This window comes from Hemitrygon akajei, unplaced genomic scaffold (genome assembly GCF_048418815.1).
Source record: "Hemitrygon akajei unplaced genomic scaffold, sHemAka1.3 Scf000059, whole genome shotgun sequence".
NCBI classification, from domain to species: domain Eukaryota; kingdom Metazoa; phylum Chordata; class Chondrichthyes; order Myliobatiformes; family Dasyatidae; genus Hemitrygon; species Hemitrygon akajei.
In genome coordinates, this window is record NW_027331945.1 from 2,736,019 (window position 1) to 2,745,042 (window position 9,024).

The window sequence follows — 9,024 nt, forward strand, 5'->3', positions numbered from 1 at the left end:
AGAGCCGAGTAAGGTGAAACTATGAATTTACGGAACAAAAGCAAAATGACGACGGCACCATACATAGAGTGACCAGCTCCAGTATCTTACCAGGGACACCGATCGCTACAATTGTAGGATAGAAAACGCCCGCGATGTAGTAAATCGCTGGATATCCCATAATCCGTTAGGGGTAGCTTTCAGTTGTACGGAACGGTCCAGCTGCTCATATGGACCGGTGACTGGTTTTACGGAGTTAGAGCAATCCCACTGAGGCAATTAGTGTGGATATCACATCTTCGCATCAGGGATAACCAGCTACACAAATACTTACATTAAAATGTTTTTCTCACTCTGACACTGTGCCATGAATTCGGATCCCCAAGGGATGTTACAAATTATTAACTTTTAAACAAAAGATAATATGAACGTTAGCAATGTACTGTCCAAGACATCTGACGTCAGCTGCTGAAATGGGACATTTTCTGATCAGTGTTGTTTCTAACGTAGACAAACATCCTGCACAATCTACATGAACAATCAACTTCAAACAGATTTATTTTGACCCATTCAGCGGAGCACATTCGCTTCTGACATTACGGGCTGGACATTCGCTCGGAAGGTGAAATGGAGTAATCTCAAGGGGGAGATTGGATCATTTATTTCTTTCGCTTGTTCTAGTCATTTCGAGTGCATTTGAATGACGAAAGTTACTGTAACAGCTGACGACATGCATCACAATAAAACACATTGTACATATGCTCTTCTCAACATATAAAAGAGATCGAGAGCATATTCCCGGGACCTTTGATAATAAAAAGCTACGTGTCCACACAAATTTAGATGCGGCTTGTGGACGGATGATGAACGTTATTTTCTGGATTAGCAAAGAGTGTATGTTTGATTCTTGACTCTCACAGTCTACTGCAGCGATTGGTGTAGGCCCGTTGTTATTTATTATGTACGTTAATGACTTAGATGTTACTGCAGATAACTGAATCAAAAGAATTGCGGACGACTCCTAGGTTGGGTTCCCCAGGAACTCTATCCAATCTTGTACCTTGATGTTGAATGCCTGGGAAATGGACCGAAAATGGCAGATGGCACTTAATACAGTCGAGTATGTGGTGGTCTGCGTTGTGAGGTACAGAGTGGATACCGGGGTAAGGTTTTCACACAGAGAGTGGTGTCTGCATGGAATGCCGTGCCGGCGGCGGTGGTGGAAGCGGATAGAACAGGGTCTTTTAAAACAGATACATGGAACTTAAAAATTGAGGGCTATGCATTAGGAGAAGTCTAGGGAGTTTCCAGAGTAGGTTACATGATCGGCACAGCATTGTGGACCGAAGGGCCTGTAAAATCCTGTAGATTTTTTTATGTTCTATGTTCTATCCTTTGAGTGAATCTACAACTAGAGTTCATAGGCTTGGGAAGAAGTTTGAAATATGTAGGAAGAGTATGTAATAGAAGTTATTCACTCAGAGGGTCGAGCGAGTGTGGAAGGAACTGCAAGCGTAACTAGTAAATGTGGATTCAATTGTATCATTTCAGTGAAGGTTGTGTAGGTACGTGGATGGGAGAGAGACGGAGGGTGCAGATAGATGGGGCGAGGTGGAAGATCACAGAGGGATGACCTTGATGGAAGGAAGAGCATATTTTTTGTAGTAATAACCTGTGTCTTCCTGACTATCTCTAACTCATTTCCCCATTCAGTGTTTTCTTTTTTCCCACTTCGTCACCAGTCTAAGCACGTGCAGAACAGGCTATGTATTCAAGCTCACCATTCAATCTCATTTCCTTCTGCTTTTGTAGTTCAAACTACTCCGTGTGTATTGTAGAACTCGCACCGAAGAGCGGCCCTCGGCTTATTGAAATAACAAAATCCCACCATTCTGCATCCAGTGTGGAACTTGTACCAATGTGCAGTTCTCGGTTGCCTGGAGAAAGTCTCACGTCAGTATCTATCGTGCAACTGGTATGGATGTGCGGATCTGGTGTCACTGGAGACCAGCAACACGTACAATAAACTGCAAAAACCCAGCAGGTCGGACAGCATCCGTGGAAACTAGCAGTCAACGTTTCGGACCGAGACCCTGCGTTAGGACTGAAGTGGGAATGGGCAGGAGCCCTATAAAGAAGGTGGGAAAGGGATTGGGAAGGAGAAGGCTGGTAGGTGCCAGGTGAAAAAACAGTAGGAGGAAAGAACAAGGGGTGGGGGAGAGGAAGCAGGCAGGGAATAGGCAGGAAATGTTAAAAAGGAATGTAAGGGGAAAGCACTGTGTAGTAGAAGAAGGCAGAATCATAAGAGAGGTGACAAGCAGCTGGAAGAGGAGGCAGATTGAAACTGGGATGGAGAAGGAAGAGGGAGGGAATTACCAGAAGTTGGAGAATCCGATTTTCATACGAAGGGGTTGGAGACTACACAGACGGTATATGAGGTGTTGCTCCTCCAACCTGCGTTTGGGTTTCATCATGGCAGCAGAGGAGGCCATGTATGGACATATCCGAATGAGAGTGTGAAGCAGAGTTGAAGTGGGTGGCAACCGGGAGATACTGTTTGTTGTGGCGGATTGTGCGGAGGTGCTCGATGAAGCGGTCCCGCAATCTGCGTCGGGTCTCGCCGATGTAGAGGAGGCCGCACCGGGAGCACCGGATGCAATAGATGACCCCAGCCCTCACCTGGAAGGACTGTATGGGGCGCTGAATGATGGTAAGGGAGGAGGTGTATGGACAGGTGTAGCATTTAAGCTTGCAGGGATAAGTACAGGTGGGAGATCTGTGGGGAGTGACGTGTGGAGCAGGCAGTCGCGGAGGGAACGATCCGTGCGGAATGCTGAGAAGGGTAAAGAGGGAAAGATGTGCTTAGTGTTGGGGTCCTTTTTGAAGTTGGCGAAGTTGCGGAGGATAATATGCTGGATCGAGTCTGGTGGGGTGGCAGGGTAACACGGGCCCTGTTGTGGTGACGGGAGGATGGGGTAAGGACCGAAGTGCGGGAAATGGAGGAGATGCGGTGTTTCCAGTTGAGGCGACACTTCACTTGTGAGTCTGTTGGGGTCATCTAACCCTCAATTAAACAAACAACTGCTTCGTCTTTTTCTAATTGTTGAAAGCTTGGCAGCTCGGCTGCCTGATTTTCCACAGCGCGTTCCCAACAGTTTTCCCTTCACAGCCAGAGCGACCGAAAAACTTCTCACATTGCGGCAACCTCCCCAATATATATTCCTTTCGGTATCCACTCCAATTGCAACAATCCAAGTCCTTTGAATTTGCAAAGTTTCCTGAATTCATCCTCCTGACTTAGTAACCGCTAACTACCACGCCCCAGGTGCCTCTGTATCTCACCCCCGTGGTCCCACTCGAGACTCACACTGAACAAAAACATTTCTCCTCGCGCCCACCCAGTGAAGCCTTTTTTTTGGTACAAGTATCACCCCTTGTAATAATGATCAGTGAGGTAAACAGAATCTGTAGTTACCGACAGTTAACTTACTTTGATCATCTGAAGGCACCTGTGTGCATCTTGCAAGAATCCCTGAACCTCCATAAACATACAATGAAGAGAAATTTATCGCCTGGAAAAAGGGTCTACGCTGGTCCCAATCTCCACCTGTCCGTAGGGTCGTTCTTATCCACGATGGTTAGTCTGTGACTGCTGAAAAGTTATCGTTCTGCGTATTACAGCTCCGGACTCTTATAGTGTTCCTCATTAATCGATCTGTTGGATCTCCATCCCGTTAACTCAAGGTCATCTGACCTACATGGGCCACATTTTACTGGACATTGCACAGTGTTACAACCAAAATTATCCCACCTCGGTCCTGTGAATTTCTGCCTTTCAACTCTAACTGGGCCAATACAGTTAAATGGAGCAACCGACGCAGACTCCAGTACTTTTATTGATATATTCTCCGAAAAGAACTTGGAGATTAGCGATGTTATAATCACTTGCTCAGAAAGGTTCAACAACTGCTGTACTCAATATTCTATCCCGAATTGCTACAAAATTTCAAATCTAGACAGACTTCCCCTCAGTGAAATCTCTTCCCTGTAATCCATTAGTCACTGGGATCTGCCACTGAATATTTGGGGAAAAGTATATCCTCTGTAACTATGACATCAAGCTCTGAACCTGCCTATTTTGTATTCTAATGGAGAAGTAGGTAACGCGAAATTGTTCTCAGTGTGGAGACTTCGCTGGTCATAGATGTATGAAGTAAAATAAAAACAAGCTGTGATAAACATTTGAATGATTACTCACGCGACGATGTGAGGCAAGGAAGCTAAATGAATCCAGAGCGAAAGTATTGTTAATAGAAAGTTGATTGAAATGGCGGCAGCAATCTAAAATAAACCGAGACTGATTAGAGGAAGCAATCGATGTTTTCCATGATGTGGTGACCCTTCTTGAAGAGAGGCTGTTCGCCTTAATGAGAAGGCAAGAGATTTGCGAGGAAGGTGGCTGCGAGGAGCATGGACATAATGCGTTTGAATCAGTTTAGATGGCTTGTAGCGAAGTTGAAGGTTTGGGTGAAATGTATAATGATTGAAATCAGCAGTGACGCAATTCCGCATGATTATGTATATGATAGGCAGCCCACTTCCGATCATCTCCTGATAGTACTCAGCTAAATAACCCAGGAACTACTTCCATCCCCTTCACCATGTGTGGCCAGGGAGAAAGTCGCAATGGAAGGAAACAGGGGCGGGAATCTGAAAGTAGAATACAACATGCACTGCATTCTCACCGATCAGCCTTTGTGCCAGAACACCTGGCAGCCTTTTAATGTCTCAGAATTACATTCATAGCATTCGACTTTGCAGAAAATACAAAGATAGGGGAGCAAGTGAAGAATTAAAGAATCCCTGAAGTTACTTCTGGGTGTTAACAGAGGATACCAGTAGACGGAATAACCAAATGTAACCAGACGGGCGAACGACATTTTACGTCAGATCTATGGGTTGTGTGCCAAGTGCTATGATTAATCAACTTTATATCGAGACAATTTACAGCCAGAAGTCTCATATATTTCGTTCAGAATTTTAGGGTGTCATAGCACCGACGAATCTAGAAACTCTATGGTAATGTTTGATCTCTGTGTCCTTATACTCAGTGAAGCATGACACTTCGTTAAAAAGTTATCACGTGTGACTAAGAAAGTGCAGGTGTGAGATTATAATGGAGGTAATACACTAAAACAATATTCTTTCTTAAGGTGATATAGGCGATAGTTCTGGACTGGGTTTGGTGGAGAAATGTTCCAATACTGTGTTCAAATACATTCATTCAGTGGTTCTGATGGGGTTTACTAAACCTAATAAAGGAAAGGTACGTCGCAGCCGGAGTTTCTGACGTTAGCGGACAATTTTCCTCCACGCCTCTCTGATGTAGTAGGGAACCCCGTACGAAGCAAGTTATAGCAGTGGTTTGCCAAGACCTTCCGCCGAGTGAGTTTTCAAAGAGATAATCAGCTCGTACCCCAGCACGGATGGAAAGCCTGCAGGGGAATCGGCTGGATTCAAACTCGGGACCTTTCGTCCCGAAGTCTGGCGCTGATGCCACTACCGCACTGGACGGGTCACTAAACCTGATACTATACAGGAAGTAATTATTTAATATCAATCCTATCTATGGTCAGAGATTGGTGGCGAGAAAAAGTGGACGCCGCTGCCTATTTGGTGACGCAGTGACGTCATGTTTTAATTTGTTGAATTTTAACCTGCGGGCAATACGTAGTTTCCAGCGTCCATTTGCTTTAGTCTCGAACCGATATCTTATATGTTTGTATGTTTCTAATTATTCAATATTTGTGAACTGTTCAATGTTTAATTTCATGCCATGTTCTGAGAAAGTTTAAAGTGTGAATGCACTGAGAATGTAAAGTATTGCACGAGGAGGGGACAGTTGTGGGTTTGTAAATGAATCGAAGGCAGTCGTGTATTCGTCAGATTTGTGTTGACAGGATACTTGAACTAATCATCTGTTTCACAACAGGATATGACTGTCTGAAAACATCTGGTTCGTTGATTAAAATAAATTTCCAGGAACTGAGTTGAATTTCTGAGAGTGGATATCTTTCCGAAATTACATGACGTATTAGTGTATGCGGGCCGCAATCAACTGAATCTACCTATCATAAAAAGTTTGAAACATAGAAAACCTACAGCTCAATACAAGCCCTTCGGCCCACAAAGCTGTGCCGATCATGTTCTTACCATAGAATTAACCAGACTTATTCATAGTCGTCTATTCCTCTAAGCTCTTTGTATCCATCCAGGAGTCTCTTAACATACCCTATCATTTCCGTCTTCACTACCGCCGCCGGCATCACTCTCTGCATAAAAAAAAAACCTAACCCTGACATCTCCTCTGTACCTACTTCCAAGCACCTTAAAATGTGCCCTCTAGTGCTGGCCATTTCATCACTGGGAAGAAGACTCTGACTATTCACACGACTAATGCCTCACAGTATCTTGTACACCTCTATTAGATCACCTCTCAGCCTCCGTCGCTCCAAAGGGAAAAGGCAGAATTCACTCAACCTGTTCGATTAAGGCATGCTACAATCCAGGCAACATCCTTGTAAATTTACTCTGCACCGTTGTTATTGTTTCCACGTCCTTCCTATAGTGAGGCGACCAGAAATGTGCACAGTACTCCAAGTGGGGTCTGACCAGGGCCTTTTATAGGTGCAACCGTACCTCTCGGCTCTTAAACTTAATCCCACGATTGATTAGGGCCAATACACTGTATGCCTTCGTAACTAAAGAGTCAACAAGCTTAGCAGCTTTGAGTGTCCTATGGATTCGGACCCCACGATCACTCTGATCCTCAACACTGCCAAGAGTCTTGCCTTTAATTCTATATTCTGCCATCATATTGGACCTAACAAAATGAACCACTGCAAACATACCTGCTTTGAACACCATCTGCCAATTCTCAGCCCATTTTTACGTCTTTTCAATGTCCCGCTGTAACTTCTGGCAGGCCAACACACTATCCTCAACACCCTCAATCTTTGTGTCATCATCAAACTTACTAACCCATCACTCCTGTCTCTCACCCAGGTCATTAATAATAAAACCACGAAGAGTAAGGGTCCCAGAACAGATCCCTGAGCCAACCCACTGGTGACCGGCCACCATGCAGAATATGACCCGTCTACAACCACTCTTTGCCTTCTGAGGGCACGCCAGTTCTGAATCTACAAAGTAATGTCCCCTTGGATCCCAAGTCTCCTTACTTTCTCAATAAGCCTTGTATGGGGCACAGTATCAAGTGTCTTGCTAAAATCCATATACGCTACATCTACTGTTCTTCTTTCATCAATGTGTATAGTCGCATCCTCAGAAAAATCAGTCAGGTTCGTAAGGCACAACCTGCCTTTGACAAAGCCATAATGTTCATAATTCCTGCCTCTCAGGACCTTCTCCATCAATTTACTAACCACTGAGGTAAGACTCACTGGTCTATACTTTCCTGGACTATCCGTACTCCCTTTCTTGAATATGAGGACAACATCTGCAACCCTCCAATCATCCAGAACTTCTTCCATCCTCATTGATGATGCAAAAATCAGCGCCAGAGGCTCAGCAATCTCTTCCCTCTCTTGCCACAGTAGACTGTTGGACATCACGTCCGGCTACGGTGATTTATACAACTTGATGTTTTCCAAAAGCCCCAGCACATCCTCTTCCTTAATATCTACATGGTCAAGCTTTTAAGTCTGCTGCAGGTCATCCCTACAATGGCCAAGATCCTTTTCCCTTGGGAATACTAAAGCAAAGTATTCATTTAGTACCTCTGTCCTCTCCTCCGTTTCTATACACACTTTTCCGCTGTCACACTTGATTGGTCCTCTTCTCTCACATATCTTCATCTTTTATCCTCTTGCTCTTCACTTGGGGTTTTCCTTAATACTGTCCGCCAAGGTCTTCTCATGGCCCCTTCTGGCCCTGCTAATTCCGTTCTTATGTTCCTTCCTGCTAGCACTATAATCTTCCAGATTCCTTTCATTACCAAGTTTTTTTTAACGTTTCTTAAGCTCTTCCTTTCTTCTTGACTAGATTTACAACAGCCTTTCTACATCACTGTTCCTGTACCCTTCCACCCTTTCCCTGTTTCATTGGAACGCACCTTCTCAGAGCCCCACGTAAATATATCTGGAAAATTTGCCACATTTTCTTCGGAAGTTTCTCTGAGAACATCTGCTTCCAATTTATGCTTCAAAGTTCCTGTCTGATAGCCTCATATTTCCCCTTACTTCAATTAAACGTTTCCCTAACGTCTCTGTTCCTATCCCTCTCGAATGCTATTGTAAAGGAGATAGAATTGTTATCGCTATCTCCAAAATGCTCTCCCACTGACAGACCTGACACCTGACCAGGTTCATTTCCCTGCTCTTTAGAATAATTGATAAGGGGTTTTACTTTGGCAATTAACTGTGTATTCTATATACGCAAGTTACTGGGAAGGGTTTTGAAGGTAGAGAATTGCAAACTTGTATTTTTGTTCTGCTGTTCCGGGTACGATCGATACAGGAATAGTTCCATTCTGAAATTCAGCATTTTGCTTGCATCTTCAGCCTAATTTAATGAATTATCTAAGTGCTGCTGGATAGTCAGATCAAAGTCTGCCGCTCAGAACACCGTAACAGCAGAGTCGAGATATAAGCATAAACTGTACTAAAATTTATACGTTCCTTGCGGGACATCGCTGGCCACTGTCCTCCGGGAAGTCTTCCCTCCATCTACTACCTAATCTGCCTTCTGTTAATAAGCCAGTTCTGAGTGCACGTAACCAGTTTTCCCCACATACAATGCTGTCTGACTTTTTGAATATGCTTACCAAGCAGAGTCCAGTCAAACACTTTACAAAATTAATGTTCTGACTTCCCCTGTAGATATATATTTTTTCACTTTTCAAAGATTTCAGTCAGGCTCACAAGGGACGACCTGCCCTCACAAAGCAATGCAGCCTGTCACCAACCAGAATACGTTTTTCCCAATACTCAGAAATTCTTTCCCTAAGAATCCTCTCCAAAAGGT